The sequence below is a fragment of the Drosophila montana genome, unplaced genomic scaffold (genome assembly GCF_035044405.1).
Source record: "Drosophila montana isolate Dmon_TW-CO22-7 unplaced genomic scaffold, ASM3504440v1 contig_1092_1, whole genome shotgun sequence".
Lineage (NCBI taxonomy): Eukaryota > Metazoa > Arthropoda > Insecta > Diptera > Drosophilidae > Drosophila > Drosophila montana.
This window is the reverse complement of record NW_026996083.1, coordinates 12,220-39,339: the sequence shown is the minus strand read 5'-3', so window position 1 is coordinate 39,339 and position 27,120 is coordinate 12,220. Positions and strand designations below refer to the sequence as shown.

The window sequence follows — 27,120 nt, the reverse complement described above, 5'->3', positions numbered from 1 at the left end:
TTTCTGTATTTCGTTCACCTGACTGTGTGGGCTTCTGTAATTTTTTATATACACTGGTTCATCATCTTTTAATCTCAGTTTTTGTTTATAAAAATTATTTGTGCTTATTGGTTCAGTTTCCAATCCGAATATATCATTATATTGGGTACATAAGCTTGAAAGCTGTGATTTGAATTGTGGAGGAAAGTTTTTTGAAAGTTGAGATAATACAGACTTTTCTCTATTTTCAAGATTAGTTTTGACTACTTCGTAGCTCGAAAGTGATTCATACGCTAAATTATTTGTACTGACTACTTGATCTTTATTTGTTGTATTGAGTAGTCTTATAAAAGCGTTTTTAGATGTTGCTATGGTACTTGCTATGTAAATACCATGCTTAATTTCTTGATTTGGAATCAATACACTGTCTTCTTTTGAATTTAGTTGGATTTTTCTAATAACTTGGGATCTTGCTGGCAGAAGTATTGAGTTGTTGCCAGAACTGTATGTTATTGGAACATAATATTGGAAATTTTAGAGGCTATGGTCTATTGCCAACTTCAGATGGCTTGAAGTCTAATTGACAGTTGTATTTTTTAATAAAATCGATTCCTAATATGCCATCACAAGGAATAGCGAATTGTAAATCCACGATATGAAAATCGTGTTGGATTATGTACTTAGTGGTCTGTATCTCAATAGAAGTTAACCCCTTGGATTTGGTTACCTCTTGACTTATTCCTTTTATTTCTATAATATAATTATCTTGTATGTCATGAAAGACATCAGAATTTTCTTTAACTATTGAAATGTCTGCACCTGTGTCTACTAAAAAGACAAGTTCTTTTCCTGTAGCCACATGGTTGAATGATACAAATATATTCTGACTGAGATTAATGGTATGAACCTTTGCATTTTCTATTGTTGAGTATCTAAAGGGTTTTGCGAGTTTTCCGATGTATTATGGGTTACTCTGACATTACTTGGGTTATTATAGTTGTGGCCTCGACTCGAGTTGCCACGGCCTCTTGAGTTTCCTCTATATTGGCCTCGTCCATTATTGTATTGGGTACTATTGTTGTGACTGCGAAAGTTACCTCTATGATTTCCACGTCCGCGGTTTCCGCCGCGTGGGTAATTTTTGTAATACTGGCTGTGGCTTGTGCATATTTACTTGATAGCTATCATGTTTGAAGGTACAGCCAGTGTTTACCTTATCGATTGTGCAATTTTTAGTTATTGCTTTGACTGCATGCTGAGTGGAATAACTTCTGGCTAACTCTAGGGGTAAGCCGTCTGTTATATATGCACCTTCTAGCGTTTTTGTCAACTGCTCGACCTCTAGTATGTACTGGTTAGCAGTTTTATTGCGTTGCTGTAGGTTCATCAGTTTTGCTGACAATACTTCTACAGTTTCACCTTTGACGTTGCTTTTTAATCTGGAAATGACTTCAGTTATTGTTGTTTCATTTCCGACTAGATTTCTGGCGACACCTTTTAGCCTTGATTTTATTATAGAAACTGCTAATTGTTCGTGTTCGCCTTTTATTAATTCTAATATTTGTAATGCATCAATAAAACTTGTTAAGTTTTCAGCTTTACCATCAAAAACTGGTATAAGCTTGGATGCTGTATTAATAAAATCAATATTAGTTTGCGCCATTGTGATATTGCTGCTTAGTTTATTCTCTGTTATGCCTGTACCAGTATCAGAATCTGTAGAATTATCCAGATCTGACATCAAAACAGCTGGAATGGTAAGATTAATTAAATCTTGCTCTTCTATTTTAGGGTTTGTCTTCGCAAGCTCTTCTGACTCTATTTGGTCAGTGTCAGTTTGTTCTGTTGATTCCGGTTCATCACCAGTTTCAACTGTTAGAGAAGTGTTAAGTATGGTCGGTACTGATATATCTAAATTGAACTTTAGTTTAATTGATATTAAATTAGATCGTAGTCTAATTAAAAATTTTGATACTTGGGACCAATGATCTTGATTTAATTTTTCTCTCTGGCCATGTATTAGTATACGTGCTTCATTAAAGCATTCTACTAGTATTTCTACATGTTTCTTAATAGTATTTTTTTGAATTTGCCTGTTTTGTGTAAGTGACTTATATGATTTATCAAAGTCAATTTTTATGTTATTTATTTCTTTATATAATTCATTCCATTCCATTATATTATGGATATGAAGTCTTTCTTTAAAATAAGGGTAAACTGAACTCTATCATATGTTGCTCTAATTGTCTTTAGTGTAGCCATATTTTTATTAATATATTTTTTTTTTATTTGTAATTCATTATATTTGTTTTATTTCATTTTCTTAAAGTTACAAAATTAATTATAGGGTTATTTTTTTTTCAATGTTGTTTGTGCTCTCTTTTTTTTTTTTTAAATTAAATTTTGTCTAGGTCATTTGCCTGGCTCATATATTTCTTTTTTAAACATTTGTTATGTAATTTATATAGTTTATAAAAACAATTTGCGCACATTATAACAACAATTATTATTAACAGTGTGTGTATTAGTTTTAAGTCATTATTTTTTGATTCTACTTTATTAATGACATTAGCAGTGGAGTCCACTGACTTAACGTCTACTATTGCCATTTTGGGCGTATATATTTTTAAAGTGTATTTATAACTATTTGTTTGTATCTTCAGTAAATTTTACTATTGCATTGCTTTGCATTTACGTTAACAAGTTTTTCTACCATCAAAAACTGGTATAAGCTTGGATGCTGTATTAATAAAATCAATATTAGTTTGCGCCATTGTGATATTGCTGCTTAATTTATTCTCTGTTATGCCTGTACCAGTATCAGAATCTGTAGAATTATCCAGATCTGACATCAAAACAGCTGGAATGGTAAGATTAATTAAATCTTGCTCTTCTATTTTAGGGTTTGTCTTCGCGAGCTCTTCTGACTCTATTTGGTCAGTGTCAGTTTGTTCTGTTGATTCCGGGTCAGCGCTTATGCCGTAAGTGACATAAGACGGTGGCCGTCAAGAGGCTGATCATATAACATTTGATCGAGTCACTGACTCGCCCTTATGTTTTGATTTGTTCGTTTATATCCATTGTTGTCAATGGCAATATTTAAGATTGTAACAAAGTGTTACAAAGCGCATGCATGAATAACCTACACCTCCCTTTAAACATTTTTTAAATTTTTTTTTTATATACATTTTTATATATGTATTATGCAAATAATTTTTGTTTTCTTTTTAAATGTACGAATAAATATTTGTTTTTTAACGTTTTTTCTTATGTATATATTAGTTGTCTAAGAAATATGTTTTGTCATCTTTTTTTTGTATTAGTTTTTTTTTCATTTTATAAGGTTTGTTTTGCGCAAAAAGTACAGTGTGTTATTTTTTTCTTTTTATACCCTGCACCCATTAAAAATGGGTAAAAAGTCTATAATGTATTTGTGCAAATGTATGTAACACGCAGAAGGAAGCATCTCCGACCCCTTATAGTATATATATTCTTGATCAGCATCAATAGCCGAGTCGATCTAGCCATGTCCGGCCTTCTGTCTGTCCGTCTGTCCATCCGTCCGTCCGTCCGTCCGTCTAGCCGTCTGTCCGTATGAACGCAAGGATCTCTAAACCTATAAGAGCTAGAGACTTGAGGTAGGCTGTAGGTCCTTTTAATGCCCGCGCAGATCGAGTTTGTTTCCGATATTCGATAACTTGCCCCGTTTCCAAGTAATTGATAAAAATCGATATCGAAATTCTGCTTTCTGAGGAATTTTGGTATATAAGAGCCAAACCAAACTAGACATGTAGCTTCTATATATATATATATCAATTATCTTTCATTTTATAGCCATGCCCACCTTCCCGCTATTACCTCATAGCTATAAATCAAGTAAAAACACCAATTTATGCTGCCCACAAATATAAGCCACAATTAAAATGCAATTGCGAGTTCGAACCCTGCCAAAGGAACTTTTTTTTTTGTTTTAATTTATCTTTATTACTACTAAAGCAAACGAGCGCGTATTGCGAGCTGCATTTGGGGTTGGAATAAGAGGGTTCAGGGTATCCCCTAGTCGGGAGCTCCCGAGTAAAGCCTCTCACTTTTTTATTTCTTTTGTAGTGTATTCATACATATAATACATAACTCAACTTGTAACACTTTGTTGCAAGTATAGATAAATAAAAAAATACTCAAGCGCATAGCGTAAATATAATCGTATATATGTATGCACATACACATGCACATACATACATACAGTGCTGCGCACATAAGTTACATGATGCCACTTGAGCAGGCCAAGACAGCATGAGACCGTTGACCAACGGATAACCGCTGATCTTGCACTTCATCCGCTCCGAGAGTGAGCGCCCGTAAGTATGAGTACACCCGCTCCCTCTCTCTCTCTTTGTAGCTGTTAACCGATAACAGCATAAGTACATACATGTATCCATAGTCTAAGTATATAACCAGAACTTTAAATAAAATCATTCTGATGTGCTTGTTGTTTCAAAATATATTGTTCTTACATGGCGACCGTGACATGTTCACGATGAAACACTAATCTTCAACGGCGCGGGATAACAGAGTACATCAGGGAGAAAGAAAATCAACAACAACAAGAACGTCAACAACAACAACAGCTGCACCAAAATACAACGCCGAGGGAAATAGCAACTACGACGGTGGAAAACAGAATGTTCTGATAGAGTAGGGTGTTAAAAAAAATGTGTCGCTAATGTCCATCCGCTTCACACTAGATGCATATACTGCAAGAAGATTAACAGCCATTACCCCGGCCGGTAATCAAACAAGCGTAAAACAGAATAAACCTAGAAACCGTGGCGGCATACATACATTACATACATTAAAAACGCAAAGCTGAGATATGCAAGCTATACAATAGCAACAAGCCCCCGACCTGAGAAAACGCTAACAGACTAGCAAGAGAACTAGATTTTCTCGAACAAGAGGCAAAATTAAATTAAAAAAACATAATAAAACACCTTCTCCTCAACGCATAAGATTATGGGGTCGGAGATGCTTCCTTCTGCTTCCTTCTACATTTGTACAAATACATTATACCCTTTTTACCCATTTTCAATGGGTTCAGGGTATAATAAAATCAATATATATATAGAAATAAATGCTCCGTTTGCCTCATTAGGTGTTTCAACAATTATGTGCATAAATTAGTCATGATTGAAGACAAAATTACTCAAAGTATACAACGACTATGCAGACTTCCGTATGCGAGCCATACAAATTTTTCCATATATATGGCATAAGATCCCCAATAAACTTATATATTAATTAAAAAAAAAAAAAAAAGGATTAGAAAAAAAATTAAAAACATATTTGGTATTTGTATGGCTACTCCAAATATTGAAAAAAAAAATTATTTTTTTAATACAAAAAAAAAATAAATAAAACTACGACAGAAATAAATGCTCCGTTTGCCTCATTAGGTGTTTCAACAATTATGTTCATAAATTAGTCATGATTGAAGACAAAATTAACAAAGTATACAAGGACTATACAGACTTTCGTATGCGAGCCATACAAATTTTGCAAAGGCATAGAGAATTCATATCAGTATATGAGTTCGAGTCCGAATATACAGAAAAATTCGGCACAGTAACAAGTCCACTCTTCTCATGTTTTAAAATAGAGTGTGGAATAATCTTGTCGACATTACCCTACGAAATAAAAACAATTATTTACGACCATCCGATTCTTGGGCAGACAACAATTGTCTTTGTACGTCTGCTTAGGTAGTATTCAAAACAAAAAGCAAGAGTCATTATATAGGAATATGGGGGAAAACAATCAAAGGCAGATGATAACACTGCCAATGTAGTTAACGTGGTTGAAGTTGTAGACACCACACTCCCCATGTGCAGTTAACAAACATACTGCTAATAATACTCATTGTAATAGCCTCAGCAAACATACTTCTGAAGATTTATCTTCTGCATAAAAAATCACTGAGGAAGCGTTACATGAGTCGAGCCAACGACTTAGACAATGTCTAAGCCGCTGCCTAAATACAAATATTTATGGAAGTCACATACTATTATTTTTAAAACACCATAAAATACCATTTAAAATTGCTCATCACTAATCTATCGATAGTAATTGTTGGAAGTTCGAGAAGTAAATCACGCATTACAAGCAGTCTAAAGGCTCTTTTGATTTTTATTAAAATTTATAAAACATTAAAGGGGCCGAAGTGGGGTGCAAACTAGCATCTCCTCAAAGCAAAAAACTTAGAAATAAAGGTGTAAAATTACTGGAGAAATTTAATTGGCTAGTCAAAACATAATATTTGGTTTTACCAGTAATTATCTTATGAATAATATTACACCACGCATGGTTCTACGATTACTTATGGAAGGAAGATTAATTATCAGGAGTCTGCTGGAGTATGACGGTAACCGCACACGAGGATCCCAATTTAAGCCACGAAGGGCAAACAACAAGAATTGTTTCTGTACAGATTCAATTGTCTTGATGGATAGAATATGGTGGTTACCAGATACATGAGGAATACTCAAATATAGATCGTACTAAAGATATATAAAGGGTCTGTGTCGTGAACGGATCGTCAAATTTCTTCGACCATGAAACCTAAAACAAATCTGGCCTTATTGACCGTCAATTTTAACCAAGGAGGCCTATCAGGCTTCGCTGGGTGATGAAGAGGAACGTAGATATCAAAGAGCGAGAATTAGGTATCATAAAATAGTTTAAGGGCAATTTCTTCCATAAGTCGGTTAAAAACAACTGCCGCATTCTTCAATCCAAATAGCATCTTTTTGAATTAAAAAAGTCCAACTGTATGTCAATTATGGCGGTGAAAATATCTCGGGTATGGTGCTTGAAAAACAACCCTTCCTCCCTCAAGACTGATGCTTGTGTGACGTTTGTGCGGCCAATTACTTCTTAACCACTTGACACATCAGTGAACTTGTCTAATAATGTGTGAATCCGTTTAGCAAATTTGGAATCACTTTTTACCGTATGTTGAACTATTCTTTTGCTCTCAAAAGCCGTTTTTCCATTTTCAAAGGTAAACGTGAGATGCACATCGACTATGACATCCTGACCCAGCAAGAAGTCTTCCTGCACGAGCTCATCCTCCGCGATGTAAGCCTGGGCCATAAAAACAGCTGGCACATTCTTCAAGCCAATTGACCGAAATGTTGAGCATGTTAAAATAGCCGCCTGCAAGCTAATGGGCAGTTTGAACGTGCTAACCGGGTCCTGAGTCCGATGTTGGGAAAATTTTCTGAGCCACTGAATCAATCTGACAGGTATAAGTTAATAAACCGGGTTGAGCTCGGTACAGTTTAGTACTGGTAGAGGCCTGTGTATATTATTTGTATTTGATTGTGGTTAGCGGTCCTTTAGTAGACGAGCTGACAGAATACCTTGAAGACAAATGTAGCTCCGATGAACCTTTTAATTTGAATATAATTACAAGAACGTAATGAAACCCAAATACAAAGTAGATTTTGCAAAAAGTTTTCGCGAAAATACCGCGGGCCTTCCAATATAAACCGCGTGCTTTCCAATGACCGCTATCTGGTCACTGACTTTGATGATTGTAAGCTCACACAGTTAGGTCGTAGATGCAAGTCCCTAGTTCACAAATCCCTAGTACTTTGTTTGTGAATAATGTAATGATCGGGGTCGATTAAATGTCAACAGCCACTACATCTAGTGTTGTAAAGCAATAGTAGTTTTTCGAGGAGACGCTTCCTTGCATCCCACTTCGGCTTTTAATCTATTTAGTGCAGCAGTAAGAGGGGTAGGCGATACTCCACTTCTTCCATAAGGTCTGCCTCATGTGGCAAACACGTTGTCAACCCGTCAAGTCGGGCTCGTCAATAGAAGCTTTGGACTTGCCCCAGGGAAACTGGCCAGAGCGGTCTTGACCAATAATCGTTCCAAGTTCATGAAATTAAAAAACAGCATTCCCAACGACGCGGTAAAAATGATGTTTAGCTGACTTTCACTTCCGTTTCCCATAGGCCACCAAAATGTGGCGATTGTGGCGGAATGAAATGTGAGGCGTCTATTAGAGCCACCCACCCCACATTTCTGGATCCACGGCAAGGAGCCGTTATGACGTCATAATTTAAAATAAGATCTTAGCTAAGTAAGAGGCAAGGAGCCATCAGTATTATAAGTGACTTTTCTTAATTGTAAGAGCGATTAGAATAAGGGAAACTAAACTAAAGGCAAAAAGAGCGAAAGCTCCGCCTAGCAGAGGAGTAGGGAAAAAAAAGACTTTACACATGGGTGAAATTGCTAATCTAGGGTATTAGGTAGTCAAGCATTCCCTAACTAGGGCATTTTCATACCCTGTGTCGGACGATAAAAAGAACACCTGCAAGATTTAGGCAACAAAATATGTGCAAAATCAAGCACAAAAGGCAGACAACGGAAAGATAACAGCGACATCGAGACCACGCTTGCACACGTGTGCACAAACGCGCGGCGCAGTCGACGTCGGCGTCAAAGGGCCGTTAAGGCGTCGCGACAGCGACTGTACAGTGGGACTAATTCAACTCACGTGCGGTGAAAAGTTGAATTCGTCAGTACAGTTGCCGAATGTAATGAGAACGGGTGCGTTTAATAATAAATAAAATAGAGTGAACAATGAAAACAGACAAATACAATACGAGTTAAATGGACGAGGATTTAAAGTTAAAAGATTTATTTGGTTTTTTAATTTTTGTGGAGTGACCGAAAAAAAAAAATATAATTAATAAATAATAATAAAAAAAAGAAAATAATAAAGACTAAGGCAAAGACCAAAGTGAACGATGATCGAAATTTAAAAGACCATTAAGTGCGTTTCGTTTATTATTATTTTTTTTTTTTTTAAATTTGTGAAAGAGACAACATAAGACATAGAAATAATAAAAATAAAGGAGTGAAAAAGTGGAGTATACATCTGCGCAAATATATTGTCGTAAACAAATAAGCCTGCAGAAAAGACAAAGGCACAAGTGAAATAAACAAACCTATGGAACGAGAATCGCCAGAACTGATTTCATAACATAATTTAAAATTCAAGCGAACGAGCAATTACAAAGTTCGAAAGAGAGCGAAAATTCGTACATGTGTATGAGTGCTTATGGCATTAAAATAGCGGAGAGTTAGCATAATCTTAACATAATCTGCTTATGACATTGCTATATATATATGAGGTATATGACCAAACATCCCGGCCGCCTTGAAAAATGATCTTTTAAGAGACAGGTAGAACAGCCAGCTTATGTAGCAGTGCGAAGGTATGCGACACGAACACGGTCATCCTTTCCACTCACAACAGACTCAACACGCCCTAATTTCTAGTGAAATGGCGGTGTGTTGTGCTCATGTATGATGACCATAGAGCCAACTGTGAGATTTGGGGACGCGGAAGACCACTTTGTGCTCGATCTAAGTTCCTTCACTTACTCCACAGACCAACGACGCCAGAATTGCTGTTTAACAGCTGTGATCTGCTCGTAACGATCCGGTGTTAGCGAGGCAACGCACCAGCAGACTCTTTGCGCTCTTAACAGCGGCCTCCCAAAGACCTCCAAAGTGTGGAGCCCTAGGTGGAATATAATGAATGAAGGGTTATTTCTTCAGAGAAACAATATGATAGGATGGCATCATGTGTGCTAGTGTTGAACATGAACTTCCTCAACTCGAGTAGCCTGTTGGAGGCTCCGACAAAATTTGTGGCGTTGTCACAATAGATGTGTGATACTGGTCCACGACGGGCAACCATGCGTTTCAACGTTTCCAAAAACTTATTCGTTGAAACATCTGACACGATTTCAATGTGATCGGCCTTTACGGCCATGCAGACAAATATGGCGATATAGGATTTTGTGGAACCCTTGCCACGTATTCGAAGATAGGTGTTCACTGGACCGCAGAAGTCGACTTCAAATGGCGAAATGGTTTTTCTGTGGGTAACCGCTCAGGTGGCAGGCAACCCATGACTTGACGAAGTAGAACTGGAGGATATTTGACACAGTGTGTACAAGAACGAACAATGCTGCGCGTTAAAGCTAAAACTAATGCCTTTGGTCCTGCTTGGTAATTGCGCAAGTGTAGAGGTCGAACATAATTGTGGACAAATTGCGATTCCTTGGGAACGAGTAAAGGGTGCCTTTGACGAGAGGGGATATCAGCATGCTCGAGTCTGCCGCCAACCTTGATAAGTTCGAATCCAGAAGTGTCGTTTATGAAGGGGCTGAGAAACTTCAAATTGCTTTTCAAATCTCTTCGTTTCCTTAGCAATTGCAAATCTTCCTGGCAGTGCAACGCGTGGTGAAGTTCTTCTAGGGATGGCGGCGAACTTTCGACAGTGTGTTCCTTTTTGGCGCTATGGTAAAACCGGAACATATATACGATTACTCGGAGCGCCCGAATGTATGACTTATTTCCGTTCAGCCAGTCCAGAATATAAAAACTTTCGATAATTGCAGCAAATGTAGACTACCGTTTTTTAGCATCGATAGTGTCCTTGTCCAAATCATTTTGAAAATGTTGGCAGGGCCATTGAGTCTCAGAATCACGCAGAAACGCAGGTCCTGTGAACCAAATTGATTGCTGCGTCAATTTTGACGGTACATGTCTCCACTTTCCATCTGCTGTTTGATCTTGTATAATGGATACTCCATTTCCAACAAATGTCGACAAGGTGATAGAGTGTTGTTGCAGCCAGTGCAAGACAATCTGCGAATCAGACCAGAAATGCGGGCTGTCCGGCTTGCCGATGAATATGTTTTTGACAGTTGTATATAACTCAGAAGTTGTGCTCCGCTTAACTCTAATCGAGGGAGTGTCAGCTTCTTGACAGGAACCACCAGTGATTTAGAAGTCAGAAGATGAACCTGGACATTGCCATACGAGTGGAACGCACATACACGCAATATCCGTAAGCACGTGTTGATGCATCAAAGAAAGCGTGCAGTTGTATGTCTGTAAGCTCAGCTTGCAAGCATAAACGGGGTACTGAAATTGTCGACAATTCTTCGACAGGCGGTACGCAAGTTTTCCATGCTTGAAGGAGTGATTGCGAAACAGATTCATGGCAGGCGAGTTTTAGCAGCCATAGCTCCTGTATGATGATTTTCGAGACGATAATGATTGGTGCCAGCAATCCTAATGGATCGAACAGAGAAGACGCAGTCTAGAGAATAGTTCTCTTTGTGGCTGTTTAATACAATTTGTTGGGTTTAAATTCAAATTGTAGCACATCTCGACGTTGATCCCATGCTACGCCAAGTGCGTTATTGACAGCGTTTTCATCCAAGTTTAAATCCTGTACCGATTCATCGTCTCTGACGGCAGGATGATTGGAGTGCCACTTAACCAATGGGAAGTGTCCTCGGCGAAGTATCTCGGTGACCACGTGTTAATTTTTCTGCAACTCGGTGAGCTCGTTTGCTCCGCAAAGCAGATCATCAACATAAAACGATGATTTTAGAATGGATGCGCCAATGGGAAATTCGTTCTCTTGCAGATCTGCTAGATATTGCAAACTGTGAACTGCTAAGTATGGGGCCCAGGCCGTTCCATACGTCATTGTAATAAGCTCAAAGGTCGGCAAATCAGCATCAGAGGATGCTCTCCAAAATATATATTGATATTTCCGATCCACTGGGCTGTCTAAAACTTGTCTGACCATTTTCGTAATGTCCGCTGGAATGGCGTAACGTACCAATCGAAAACGAAGGAGAAGTATATACAGATCTGTAGAAATTGATAAGGTGTTCCACATAAATATATTTGAATTAAACGATCAGCACGTCAGTGCAGTTTTATAGGTATGTTCTGAATGAATTTATTCGCATTTGAAATTGTGCGCTTAGCCTATGGATATACATATAGACTTATGCTGTTATTGGTTAACCGCTACAAAGAGAGGGAGAGTGAGTAGCTAGCATATGCCTTATTAGTTAGCATATATATTGCTCACGGAATGCGCTCGGACGGAGCGTGGGATATGCAGCGTAAGCATGAACGGTCAGCTAATGAGGCTAGTGAACCGCGCTGCGTAATATGAGACAGAGCGCCTATACATAAAGTGGCTCTGATTTTTTTCAGAGAAATAACGTAACATTATGAATGTGTAGTTATTAAATGAACTTAATTATTGTACGTTTTTTTTATATTTTTTTTGTGTATACACATGTTTGTGTTATATAAAATAGTAAAATATAATACGAATTTTTGGATTTAACAATTGATATAAAAATTAAAGACAAAATTTTTTTTAATATAAAATTGTAAGATTATAAAGATTTAAAAGTATTAAAAATTTAAAAATTAAATAATAAAAAAAATTTTTTTTGTTTTAAGATAAATTTCATTATAATAATTTTTCTATCATATAGCTCTTTATTTTTCTGATTATGTTTATCTATCATTATTCTAATCTATGTTAAGATTCCTTAGCTTATACACATATATTTTATATAGTGGTGAAATTCTATCTATTTTATTAAAACGTTTTGGCAAGTTGCTCTGTTTGCCGAAAACTAACTCATATGGACAATAATTGTGTGCCATAGAGGAGGGGGTCGTGTTAAAACATTTAATGAAATATTGAAGCCATACGTCCCAATATGATCGTATGTATTCGTTGAAAGTTCTATGACTTCTTTCGACTGTTCCAACTGTCTGGTGGTGGTGTGCGGTAGATTTTATATTTTCAATTTTTAAATATTTGCACAACTCATTAATTATTGAACTTTTATATTCTGTTCCCATGTCCGAAATGAACGTCTTCATTGGACCGAACTTCAGTATAAAAGATTCAAATATTGCTTTTGCAACTGTCTTAGCAGACTTGTTTGGTAATGGAATGGGTACAAGATATTCTGTTAAATCACTGTTAAATCAATGTAATAGCGTATTCGTTACCATTTTCAGATTTTGGTAGTGGACCTATAGTATCCACTATCACTCTGTCAAACGCATTTATCGGAGTTTCTGTAATGGTCAGAGGTGTTTTTGTGTGGGTCGTTGTTTTTGACTTTTGGAATTTAGGACATCTACGTATGTACTTGGTTATACGACGTGTCATATTTTTCCAGTAGTGGTGTCTTTTTATTTTAGCTAGCGTTCTTGAAATGCCAGTATGACCTCCTTGTATAGGATCGTCAAAATATGTAAACAGTATCGCTTCTTGATCTTTTTCATTTTCTATTATGGTCACCGGCTTGAGTAGCGCTACTCGTAATGATTTGAATATTTTGATGCCCATATTTTTATACCCTTGCAGAGGGTATTATAATTTTGTCGTGTCCGACCCCATAAAGTATATATATTCTTGATCAGTATCAACAGCCGAGTTGATATAGCCATGTCCGTCTGTCCGTCTGTCCGTCTGTCTGTTTCTATGCGAACTAGTCTCTCAGTTTTAAAGCTATCTTTATGAAACTTTGCAGAATTCCCTCTTTCTGTTGCACGCAGCTTATATGTCAAAACCAGCTGGATGGGACCACTATATCATATAGCTGCCATAGGAACGATCGGTCGACAAGTAGGTTCTTGTATGAAAAACATTTTTGTTTATAAAGTTATCTTGACTAAACTTTGTATTTATTAGTTTTACTACGCTCCCCATATATATGCAAAATCCTATTAAGATCGGGCAACTATATCATATAGCTGCCATAGGAACGATCGGTCGAAAATTAAGTTTTTGTATAGAAAATTTTTATGTTTTTCAAGATATCTTGACGAAACTCGGTACTTATTAGTTTTACTAAGCTCCCCATATATATGCAAAATCCTATTAAGATCGGACCACTATATCATATAGCTGCCATAGGAAAGATCGGTCGAAAATTAAGTTTTTGTATAGAAAATTTTTATGTGTTTCAAGATATCTTAACCAAACTCGGTATTTATTAGTTTTACTACGGTCCCCATATATATGCAAAATTCTATTAAGATCGGACAACTATATCATATAGCTGCCATAGGAACGATCGGTCGAAAATTAAGTTTTTGTATAGAAAATTTTTATGTGTTTCAAGATATCTTAACCAAACTCGGTATTTATTAGTTTTACTACGGTCCCCATATATATGCAAAATTCTATTAAGATCGGACAACTATATCATATAGCTGCCATAGGAACGATCAGTCGAAAAGTAGGTACTTGTATGAATAACATTTTTGTTTATAAAGTTATCTTGACTAAACTTTGTATTTATTAGTTTTACTACGCTCCCCATATATATGCAAAATTCTATTAAAAAACTTTGCAGAATTCCCTCTTTCTGTTGCACGCAGTTCATATGTCAAAACCAGCTGGATCGGAAAACTATATCATATAGCTGCCATAGGAACGATCAGTCGAAAATTATGCTGTTGTATGGAAATTTTTTTGTTTTTCAAGATATCTTGACCAAACTCGGCATTTATTAGTTTTACTATGCTCCCTCCACTTATGCAAAATCTTATTCACATCGGGCTACTATATCATATAGCTGCCATAGGAACGATTGGTCGAAAATTAAGTTGTTGTATGGAAACCTGTTTTGTTTTTCAAGATATCTTAACCATACTCGGCATTAACTATTTTCCCTGTGCTTCTTAGATACGGGCAAAGCACTATGAGCATTTTGAAAAGGTTGGGTCTGCAAGGGTATTAAGACTTCGGTGTTCCGAAGATAGCACTTCTTTCTCGTTAAAAGATTCAATTGAAATTAATTCAAATATCTTTTCGCTCGGTGCCAGTTTGTGTTGGCTGATCTCATGTATACCGGCTTCTTTTTCAAGCCTTTGGAAAAACTGACCTAAGTCAAATGTTCCATTGGTGTACAGATCGCTAACATCAATTCTTGCTATAATTTTTAATATAAGCAATGCCACTACTTTTCGGACTTCTTCATTACAAATGACTTCATATACATTGGGCTTAGAAGCGTTGTCAAGAGTTTGCATAGGCAAATCTACTTAACCTTTTCCTACTTTGGGTCCTGGTATTGACTTTCAGGCCTTTAACTAGTAAATCTTTGAGCTCGGATATTGTTATCCTAGATAGGGCATCTGCCACGAAATTGTCTTTTCCCTTGAGATATTCTACAGTGAACTCATACTCTTCTAAATCTAATCTCATTCCAGTTAACTTTAATCTGGGGTTTACCATTGAAAATAGATAAGTAGTGGTCTGTGATCTGTTTTTATTCGTTATTATTTTAAAATCGGGATACTTTAGTAAAGTGGGCTTCATTAGAGCTTTCTTTAAGTATTCGAATGCGTTTTGACCTTCCGTGGACCATTCAAATTTTACATTCTTTTTGCATAGTCTTGTTATATGACGTGAATAGTCTGTAAAATTTTTGATAAAACGTCTGTAATAATTGACTATTTCGTAGTCATTTAACGTTTCAAATTTGATTTGGTTTAAGTTTTAACTGAATTAGTTAAATTTAATATACGGACAAATGTATTTTTGTTATTGGAAATTGTATTTCCGATGAAAATTCCATCGTCAATTTCTTGATTTGGAATTAAAAAATGATTTAGTATGGAAGGTATTTTTATTTGACGGACAACTGCGGAACGTGCTGGTAGTATTGTGGCATTATTGTCACTAGTATGAGTCATTAGGTTGTGTAAAATTTAATTGACAATTGTATTTTTTAATGAAATCTATTCCTATTTTGCCGTCACTAGGTGTTGGGAAATTTTGTTCGACTAAATGGAAGTCGTGCGGAATGGCGTATTTACCTGTAGTGAGCTCTACAAATGCTAAGCCTTTTGAAAAAACTGAGCCTTCACCAATTCCTGATATTTGAGTGGTTATGTTATTATTTATGTTTTCGAATGTATCGACATTTTCTTTTAACATTGAAATTTCTGCACCAGTATCTAATAACAAGGTAAATGTTTTACCTGCACTTTCATTATTAATTTTTATGAATATGCTTAAGTTAAGATTAATTGAGTGTACAGTTTTATTTAGTGGTTTTGAATATCTGAAGGGCATTGCTGGTTTTCCGAGTTAATCTGAGTAACTCGAACGTTATTATTTTGGTTGTTACCGCGGTTGGAATTGTTCCTTCCTCGGTTGTAACCACGGGAATTTCCTCTGCAATTTTCTCTATTGTTGTGATTATGATTGGGATTGTAATAACCTTGGCCATTGCCTCTACCTCTTTGGGTATTACGGTTATTATTACCTCTGTAATTTTTTCCTCGCTGGTATAATACTGTGCTGGCACTTCCAGTCATTTCAGTGCTGCAATGGATGTATTTCCCCATGGCATCATCGAAAATGTTGAAGTTACTGCTTCTAGTATAATACGAAGCTTTTCATAATCACTATTCTTTGTCATGACAGCTAAAGATTCTTTTGTTGCGAATTTTTCCGCATTATCAGGGTCTAGTATAAGGTGTCTCGAGTTGCTTACGCAAGTTATCGATTTCAACTGTATATTTGGCTGCTATTTTGCCTTTTTGTTTTATGTTCAGCAACACCTGGCCTTAATGGCCTTTGACGTTACTCTTTAGTTTAGTTATTATGGCAGAGATTGAAGCTTCATTTTGTACCTTGTACAAGATTGGGCCGGTTATCTTTGATTTGATAACTTCGACTGCTAAATCTTCTAAATCTTCACTATTTGTATCTATTGGCTTCGAATCGTTAAGATCTTGCAGCTGGCTTGGTTCAAACCCTGCTGGTGAAAATAGATCTTTTGGTACATTGATTTCATTGTTGTGACTTACTAAAATTTTTCTTTTCAAATTTTATATATATGTTTTTTTCTACATTTTAATGTTTTTGTACTTATGTACAATAAGATAGTTATTGTGTTTTTTTTTTAATATTGGCTGAATGCCATTTTTTATTAAGGATTTTATGCCATATATATGGCTTATATAGTTTCTTAAATTTTGGATAATATTACAAAATCCTACCTAGCGTTTCGCATAGCTTTGCGGGCTATGCTGCTAATCGAGCGGAGGTGTTTCCGGTTAATTTTTACAAAAATGTTATTTTTATAGTAATGTAATTAATGTATATAGCTGCATCTGCTGTCTTCTGTGACTGTTCTCTGTTTTTGATCGATATATAGATGTCCATCTGTTGCTGGTCCGTTGCATCAGCTGGGCATCAGCTGGGCGTCGCCGGATGTGGCACGCCGCTTCTCCCTCGTTGGCGCAAGTGGCGGTGTTCCTCTCGTACTTGTCCCTATACCGGTGCTGGTCTTCGCACAGGTATTCAATGGTTGTGTGTCTGCACGTATATTCGCAGAAGGGGCTTTCCAGCGGGCCTTCGCAATCTTGTGGACACATTATCTTCACTTTTGGCAGGCTGACTGCGGCAATGGGTGTAACTTTATTAGAGGTTGTTTTGTTTATTATAACTTTTATGTTCGCTGAGTGAGTAGCGGTGTTAGACTTTCTCTGCTTAATTATATTTTGCAGGAAGTCGAGCTTAGTTTGTAACTTCTGAGCTGTCGACCATGCGGGTGTTGGCGTTTTTATATAGGTGCGAAATTCTTTTTTTTATTTTATTTTGTACGCCACCGCGATTATTAACCATAGCACTCACTCTCTACTCACTCAGGAAACTTGGACGCTCGATGTCTAAGTTACGACGGAAGATGTTATAGATGGCCTCTTTGTCGCAGTCAGTGTATTGTCGTTTTCGAGTGTCGGAGTACTCAACATGCATTCCAGCGTTGATTTCACCATCACCGATAATCAGCCTGTCTTCACCCTTGACCCTGCATCATGCAACATTCCGTCAAATACACAACTAGCTGATCCTGAATTCTTTAAATCTCAGCAAATCGACATGTTGATTGGAGCCAGTCTGTTCTTCGATCTGCTATGCGTCGGACAGATTAAACTAGCTGCTGGACTGCCGATATTGCAAAAGACTCGCCTTGGTTGGGTGGCTACGGGAGGTACTTCACATGCAAGAAAATCATCACTCGTGGCCATAAGATCAATGGTGAATCCAGATCTGCTGGTAGACTCGCATCCGCCGAATGCACAGATTGATGAATAAATCCGTCGTTTTTTGGAACTGGAATGCTGCACCGAGCCTGAGTCCTTACCACACAAGGCGGGGCACACTTTCAGGTCAATTTTAAACGACAGTCAACTGGCGACTATTCAGTTCGTTTACCGCTCCGACTAGGCATGTAGCAGCTTGGTGACTTATCAACAGGCGCTTCGTCGATTCCTGAACTTAGAAAGAAAACTAGACAGCAATCCAGTTTTGAAAACTCAGTATGCGGCATTTTTCAAGGAATATCTTGACTTGGGTCATATGCCACTTGTTGCCTTAGCTGCACTGGGCCAATGCAAATACAACCTGCCACATCACTGCGTGCTGAAGGAGGATAGCACTACAACCAAACTAAGGGTCGTGATTGATGGCTCGTCAGCTACTACCTCTGGACACTCGATGAATGATGCACTGATGGCAGGTCCTACCATCCAACCGAACCTGTTTTCGATACTGATGCGGTTTCGTACATTTGCAGACGCCCTGACAGGCGATATATGCAAAATGTATCGATGCGAACGATTCGAACCCGCAGATAGTTATTTCCAATGTATCCTGTGGCGTGAGTCTCAGCATCAGCAGATACAGATTTACAAATTAGACAGCGTCACCTACGGCACAAAACCAGCATCGTTTCTCTCAGTGCGAGCAATGCACCAACTAACCATGTATGACCAGAAAACATTCCCTATTGGCTCTGACATTGTTAAAAGAAACTTCTACGTGGATGATCTCATTTCTGGAGGTAGCTGTGTTCAAGAAGCAGTTGAGATATTGAAGCAAACTTCTGGACTACTCGCTAAGGGGAACTTTAAGCTGCGAAAATGGTGTTCTAGCGACACAACTGTACTCCAAAACATAGCGGAAGAGGATAGAGAAACGCTGCTTAAGTTTGACGATGGCAGTGACATCACGAAAACGTTAGGCCTCGTTTGGGATCCCTCTTCGGACGGTCAATACTTTCCGCAATTGCTCGCTTTTACGACCCCCTTGGTCTTGTTGGTCCCGTAATAACAAAATCTAAAATTATTATGCACGATTTCTGGAGAGAAAACTGGACTGGGATGAGAGCCTGCCCGTACACTTAAGCACGGCCTGGGTCAACTTCTGCGCTGATTTTGAGCATACTCAGCAATTCCAGTATCCCCGTCGACCAATCTCATCAGACAGTACAGTGGAAATTCACGGATTTTGTGATGCCAGCCAAAGCGCTTATGGAGCATGCGTCTATACAGTGTCCAAGTGCCATGGCAACACCAGCGTGCGTCTCTAATGCTCCAAATTCGCGTACCGCGCCCGTGAAAACCATCACTGTACCAAAGCTGGAACTCTGCGGAGCTGCATTATTGGCTCAACTTCTCAGCGAAATATGCCAAATGAAAGTGTTCGACTGTCGGCATTACTATTGGTCAGACGCTGCCGTGACTTTGGCTTGGATTCGCAATGTTGCCAATCGAGTCGCAGCCATCCAAGAGCTCACCATTGGTATGGAATGGCATCATAATCCCACTGAATTAAACCCGGCGGATATAATTTCACGAGCGCTTAGAGAGCTCGCCCGGTCTGTGTACCCGTGGGCCCATGGTCCGAGTTTTCTCAGTAAGGGAAAGGAAGAGTGGCCTGCCTCCTGTGTGCCTGTCGAATCCTTACCAGAACTTCGACACAAAGTATTCCTCGGAACTGCAGCGCAACTTGATCTCTCGATCGGCTGCAAGTTCATTAATTCGTTCGCCAAGCTGCAACGGGTCTTTGCTTATATTTACAAATTTGTAAATCGAATCCGAGGAGCTGAACTAACTGTGGACCACTTGCATCATGGCACACATTGGTTGCTGCGGTCAGTGCAAATGGCTACTCTTAGCGATGACTACAAGGCACTGAACGAAGGAAGGCATGTCAAACCGTCTAGCTCAATGGCCTCTCTTGGACCATTCCTTGACGACTTCGGCCTACTCCGCATCGGTGGACGGCTGAAAAACTCGACGTTGGACTTCTCAGCTCGACATCCGATTATATTGCCCCGTCAGCATCCTGTGACGCGAGCAATCATAGTTCACTTTCATAAACGGAACTTACATGCTGGACCTCGCGCGTTATTGTCTTTGATTCGGCTCCAGTACTGGCCCATTGGCGGTCGTAAAATAGTCTCCAGTATTGTTGCCAAATGAATAATCTGTTTTCGTGCCCAGCCACGATTGACAAGAGCACATAATGGCAGACCTACCAGCTGACACATCATATCCCTTTATGGTCACTGGCGTTGATTCCTGTGGACCATTTTACTACAAGAGCGAAGTGCGCAACAGGCCACCAGTGAAATGCAATATGCAATATCAGTCTGTTCATATGCTTCGCTACAAAGGCGGTGCACTGAGAGCTTGTAAAGGATTTGTCCACAATATCGTTTCTAAACGCCCTAAAACGGTTCATCCTGACTCGCTCTTGACCTTCAGGGATCTGGTCCAACAATGCGACAAACTTCGTAGGGGCCAAGAATGAACTAGCAGATCTGAGCCGCCTGTTCCTGCGTGACGAGCATGTCTAGGCTGTTCACGAGTTTTGCCTATCCGACTCAATTGAATGGTTGTTCATCCCTCCTCGCTCTCCGCACTTTAGCGGACTATGGGAAGCCGCTGTGAAGACTGCTAAGCACCATTTTTATCGCTCTGTGAGACTTCCATTTTGGATTTCGAATCGCTGCGCAAGCTCGGTTGCCACGTCACGGCAATTATTAATTCTCGACCATTATTTCCACTTTCAAAACATCCAGGTGATCTTGACGTCTTGACACCCGCACACTTCCTGGGTACAGCACCATCTTCATCATACATTGAGCCCGATCTAAGGCAGCTTAACTTTAATCGGCTTAACTATTTTCAGCGCGTCACATATCTCCAAAAAGTATTCTGGGCCCGTTGGTGTGAAGAAAATGTAACGCTTCTTCAACAGCGCTAAAAATGGCGCACTCCTCAGCCTGGACTCTCCATTAACGATGTTGTTTTTGTAAAGGATGAGAATCTACCGCCGCTGAAGTGGCCACTAGCTAAAGTGCAAGGCTGATCTCTGGATCTGATGGGGTATCCAGAGTTGCTGTACGAAAGCTGTGTTTGCTGCCCAAACAGGATAATGTTGAAAGCCCTTGCCTTCCAACGGGGGGAGAATGTTTGGTCAAGTAGCAGCAGAGACAACACCGACGGCTGCTGGCAGCAGCCAACAGCAGAAGATGACAATCATAATTACAGCCTTAGAGCAAATAGTTTTTGCGCGTTCTTTGTAAGCTGCTGCCCACTCTCTTCCTCGGCCCTTTGCTTTCTGCATTGCTTTGCATTGATTCCCGCTGCCCTTCGCTCCAAGCGGCGAGAGTCTTATTGGAGTTTCGTTTCGTTCGCTTTACATATTGTAATAGTTAGTTTTTCGTTTGATCGCAAAATAGGCACAACTAATTCGAGTTGGCTGCCATGCAACAATATAAAAATTTATTATTTCTAATAAGTGCCCTGCGCGCCAAATAAATATATTTGAAAACAAGTCTTAATGTTTGAGTTTCGCTGCACACAAGAAGTGAGAATTAATTAAATGCAAAAAAGCTTGCAAGTACACCATACATTATTTATGCCACTTGTACTAAGATTCAGATTACCTTAATTTAACGTTGACATTCCCTCGAATACTGCTTTTGCTTATAATAAATATTAATTACTGATTTTCTTTTGAATATGAATTGTAACTTTTTATTTTTCTTGTTGACATGGTGACATAAATCCGTAAAAGAATTTTTTTTTTTTGGGATCTTTAAAACCTTTATCGCTGAAGATCATGGCTGGGAGGGTATCGAACGCGAAGAATATTTAACGCTTCTTCAACAGCGCTCCAAATGGCGCACTCCTCAGCCTGGACTCTCCATTGATGGGGTATCCAGAGTTGCTTCAAACTGCGACTGGAGTCATACGCAGAGCTGTACGAAAGCTGTGTTTGCTGCCTAAACAGGATCATGTTGAACGCCCTTGCCTTCCAACGGGGGGAGAATGTTTGGTCAAGTAACAACAGAGACAACACCGACGGCTGCGGGCAGCATCCAACAGCAGAAGATAACAATCATAAATACAGCCTAAGAGAAAATAGTTTTTGCGCGATCTTTGTAAGCTGCTGCCCACTCTCTTTCGTTGACCCTTTGCTTTCCGCATTGCTTTTCTTTACATTGACTCCCGCTGCCCTTCGCTTTAACCGGCGAGCGCCTTATTGGAGTTACGTTTCGTTCGTTTTACATAGTGTCATATTAGTTTTTCGTTTGATCGCAACCTAGGCACAGCTAATTCGAGTTGGCAGCCAAGCAACAAAATAAAAATTTTAAATATCTAATAAGTGCCCTGCGCGGCGTTAAATACATTTGAAAACAAATCTAAGTGTTTCAATTAGTTGCAAAAAAGCTTGCAACTACACAAAGGGTATAATGTACTTGTGAAAATGTATGTAACAGGCAGAAGAAAGCATCAACAGCCGAGTCGATATAGCCATGTCCGTCTGTCTGTCCGTCCGTCCGTCTGTCCGTATGTATGAACGCAAGGATCTCAGAACCTATAAGAGCTAGAGGCTTGAAATTTTAGCTGTCGAGTTTATTTCCGATATTCGATATTTTTCCCCGTTTCCAAGTAACCGATTTAAATCGATATCGAAATCCTTTTTTTGCGCAATTTTGGTAAATAATATGAGCTAGAGACGCCAAACTTGACATGTAGCTTCTAGAATAGTATATATATATATATATAGCAAGTATCTTTCTTTATTTTATAGCTTTCGCCACCTCCCCTTTACCACCACAAAGCTATAAATCAACTTAATAAACCAACTTGTATTGCCCACTAATATAAGCCACAATTAATGAAATTGATAATACAATTGAGAATACACAAATATTCTATATTCTATTCTATAATAAGATGTACTGTCGAAAATTTCATTAAGGTCGGTTAAGAAACACAAGTTATGTGCGCACGTGTTATCATCACCTATATCAAATTCCAAGATCGTCCGTATACATGTACACACACACATTCATGCGCGTCTGCTTTGAATTCTATCAACAACATTGCAATCGCGCTTGTATTGTTTTCTGTGCTGCTTTTTTAATTTGGTTTGTTCTCATTAAAGCTCAATTATTGGTGTGGCGGTTAGTTGCGAGTTCGTACTCTGCCAAGGGAACAATTTATTTTATTTTAATTTTTCTTTATTACTACTAAAGGAAACGAGCGCGTAGCACGAGCTGCATTTGATGTTGGAAGAAGGGGGTTCGGGGTATCCCCTAGTCGGGGGCTCCCGACTAGAACCTCTTTTTTATTATACCCTGAACGAATTAAATGTATGTAATCTTCGAATTAATTCATTTCGTGTGCCACATGTCGACAATTCTCGTTCTCCCAATTGGAATTGGAGCAACTTTTGAATCTACTATCCTTTGCATTTTTCCAATTTGTTATTTTCGCTTTGCAATTTTTCTCCACGAATTGCTTATACAAATGATGCCAACTCTTCTGACAATTGCTTCTCCGCACCAACAATCACAATGTTAGCTCCAGTTGAGAAATTCACTGGTAAAATTCCCTTGTGAAGTTTACCAACACATGCGTACATGCAGGAAACGCTAAGATCGAGGGAACCTTTCCCAGCTTACAGTATCCGTTGTCATTTAGATCTTTGAGAAATATATACATATCCACGCTGCAAACTTCTTATCCAGATTTCTATGCGTTTCTATGCAATTCAACAAATATCTATCAAAACTTTTCATGCATTTCGCCCAATGAATTGCTTCGAAAAAGAATGTCATCCATATAGTGCAGCATATCACCCTTAAGAGCGCGCTTTTAAATTTCTTCCATAAGTGGGTGGCAAATGGCATGCGTTTGAATTTAAAAAATCCATCTCTTTGTCAATCATGGCGGTGAAAATATCTCGGGTATGGGGGTTGAGAAACATCCTTTCCTCCCTCAAGGTTGATGCTGGCTTGTGTGACGTTTTTTCGGCCAATTCCTTCTAAACCACTTGACACATCAATAGAAGCGTTGGACTTGCCCCAGAGAAACTGGCCAGGTGTAAGTACCTCCAAGTCGCTTAAATTTTCTGTAATGGGACAGAGCGGTCTTGAATTCAACATGGCAGATATTTAGCAAGAAAGGGTTCCAAGTTCATGAAAGGATAGAACAGCATTCCCAACGACGCGGTAAAAATGATGTTTAGTTGACTTTAACTGTGGCTTCCCATAGGCCACCAAAATGTGGCGATCGTCTCGGAATGAAGGGCCAAGTGATTTCCAGCGCCAAGCATTAGTTGACAATCAGACTGCTTTCAGGCTCACTCATGAATTAAATTCAGCGTGCCTCTTAGACTGATGAATCGTTTTAGCGCAGCAATAAAAGACAGTGCAGATAAAGCTTCTACTAGCTCTATGTGCCTTTGTTGAGAAACAAACAAAAATAGAGATATATTATTTTGTTAGCTTCCGATTATGTTATGAAATATGTTATGATAATGATTAATGCGCAGGTTACTGGATGCTGTTTTGGTAAGAGTATAGGGTGATTAGCTTCGTATTCTGAAGCCGACCGACAACGTGTACGAGTCCTTTGATGTCTATTATGGGATGCAGAGATCGGAGTTAATTTTTAAGCAGCAGCCGCTTGTTGGAGCGGAGTGCCTTGTAATCCTCAATGTAATGTGTAGTCTGGATAATTTTGTTGAGTACATGTGTTCCTTGTTTAATTTCGTCCAGAGTTAAGAAGTCTTTGGAACGAGGTGAGTTCGTTTGAATATTCGCAATAAATCGAAAATGTAAGCCGTTAAATCCCTTTGAATTAATAGGATCAACGTATTGTAACGACGCTCTGGAAGCTCCAGTTGATAAGCACTGTCTTCAGGCCATTCTGAGCTGCGGGAGCGCAGGAATGTCGGTCAGTTGTGCCAAAGCTGGGATTCTATGAGTTCCAGCGGCGTGCATCCACGTGATAAAATCTTAGCAGTTCAGCTGGGACGGCACATGATGCCAGAACATGCGTTTAGTGCGTTCCTGGATTTTGAATACCATGTTGAAAACGAAAACATTGAAATTAGAAGGCGTTTCTCTTATCCATGTCAGCGCTATAGTTGAGTAGGTAACAATGATATTTTCATTTAACCTGAATGTTTGCGGCGGCGTTGTTGATTAGCTCCGAATTTATGAGCGTGTCTAGTAGTGGGTCGTTTTCTGTCAAACGTGACTTATCGTGGGACCACTAAAGTAATCGACGTTTACATAATACCTGACCTCAAGCAAGACGTATATCTTGGTATCAAATTTTGAACAGATTTTAGTTTGTTGAGTAGGATAATGGCCAACAGGGAGGACATACAAGGACTTGATGTTGGTTGAGATGATGAAGAGCTACCGGAAGTTCACACTTTGAACAAACACCAACAGCAAATACTAATGATAGCTATACACAAGATCCCATCGTTCGAAAAAGGAAGGATTAGGGCCCAATGATTTGATGGAACATACAATCGATGTTGGCAACACCATCTCCATTAAGCAGCGACAGTGGCCGGTGTCTCTAGCAAAGGAGAGGGACATGTTTCCAGAGACCGAACACATGGTGGCTCTAGGAGTCATTGAGATGTCCAAATTCCGTGGAGCAGCAACTGTGTTCTGATAAAGGGGCAGAAGTTCTTCTATGCTTGAATTGTAGGGAAGTCAATAAATTCACCCGAAAAAGTGCATGTCCGCTTCCGCATATCGACGAGATTCTAAGCAGACTTCCTCCTGCTCGTTTTATTACGGGGCTAGATATGAAGCATGCTTTTTGGCAGATTCTTTTAGAAGAAACGTTACGCGAATGTACGGCGTTCCCTATCCCGAACCGTCCTCTGTATCACCACAAAGTGATGCCGTTCGGATTGTACAACGCCGCGCGGACGCTATATCGTTTAATGGATCGTATGATTGCGCCTTACCTTCGAACAAGATCTGCTTCTTTCAGGTAATTTCGATCACATATTATTTTTTCAACCGAAGTAGCTCTGTGTTTCAGAAAATGCGAACTTGACCATCAACCTTGCTAACTCAAAAATTTGCATGAAAGAGATTAAGTATCTGGGGTTCATTATCGGCGATGGAAAGTTGCTTACTGAACCTTATAAGGTCAGCGCTATTCAGAGCTTTCCAGTTCCCTCGACAGTGAATCAGTTGCGAAGATTTTAAGGACTTTCGGGTTGGTACCGACGGATCGTAGAGAACACAGCTAGCGTTAGAGAGCCGCTAAAATCAGTTAGAAAAAGCAAGCCTTTTGTTTGGAATAGTTCAGATTAGGACGCATTCGACCACCTCAAGGCAAACTTAGCCTCGGCTCCTTTTGCCGAACTTTTCTAATCTATGTTAAAATGTGATGCAAGTATGCATGGGCTTGATTGCGTTTTAGCTCAAGAATGCGAGGATGCCACGGAGATGCCCATAGCATTAATGACGAAAGCTCAGCGAAATTATATAGTGACAACTATAATGTATAGCGGTGATTAAGGGCATCCAGAAGTTTCGAGCGTATATAGAAAGGCAAGACTTTACGGTCTTTACTGATTATGCATCGTTGTTTTGGTTCATGAGACAGAAGGATATTTTTGGAAGGCTACCGCGATAGTCCATTCGTCTGCCTGGAAGTTTTTTATTTCTGATTAAACACCGTAAGGGCTCTCAAAACATCATCGCCGACATCTCAGACGATTTCTCTTTTTGCCTGGTATGGTGTCGCTAAGCAGATGTTATGTGTCGAATTGTTCAATTTGTCGTGCTACTAAAATCCCAAATAGTGTTTTTAGACCGCCATTCGAGCCTACATAGGCACTGATCATTCAAAGTGGGACATACGTCTTGATGAGATAAGCGGATCCTTGAGAACTTCCATTTACCGTAGGAATGGTTATTCGCCATACTTATGATTCGGCCAGAATATGATCGTAGACGGTCGCGACTACGCGCTTTTGTGCAACCTAAATCTGGTGAGCGACGACTCCGTCTTAAACCGTCCTGATTTGATGCGAAAACGAAGATAGCTGAAACCCATGATCAAATGCAC

General features: G+C 39.0%; 1 long non-coding RNA gene across 1 annotated transcript in view; it reads left to right on the top strand.

Annotated features, from left to right (window-relative positions):
* The window catches only part of LOC135440907 (uncharacterized), a 31,696-nt gene extending 27,045 nt beyond the window's left edge, over positions 1–4,651 (top strand). Inside the window, exon 3 of the long non-coding RNA XR_010438366.1 lies at positions 4,552–4,651. This is a non-coding gene — a long non-coding RNA (uncharacterized LOC135440907). The remainder of the gene's footprint in view (positions 1–4,551) is intronic.
* Positions 4,652–27,120: the final 22,469 nt, after the last annotated feature.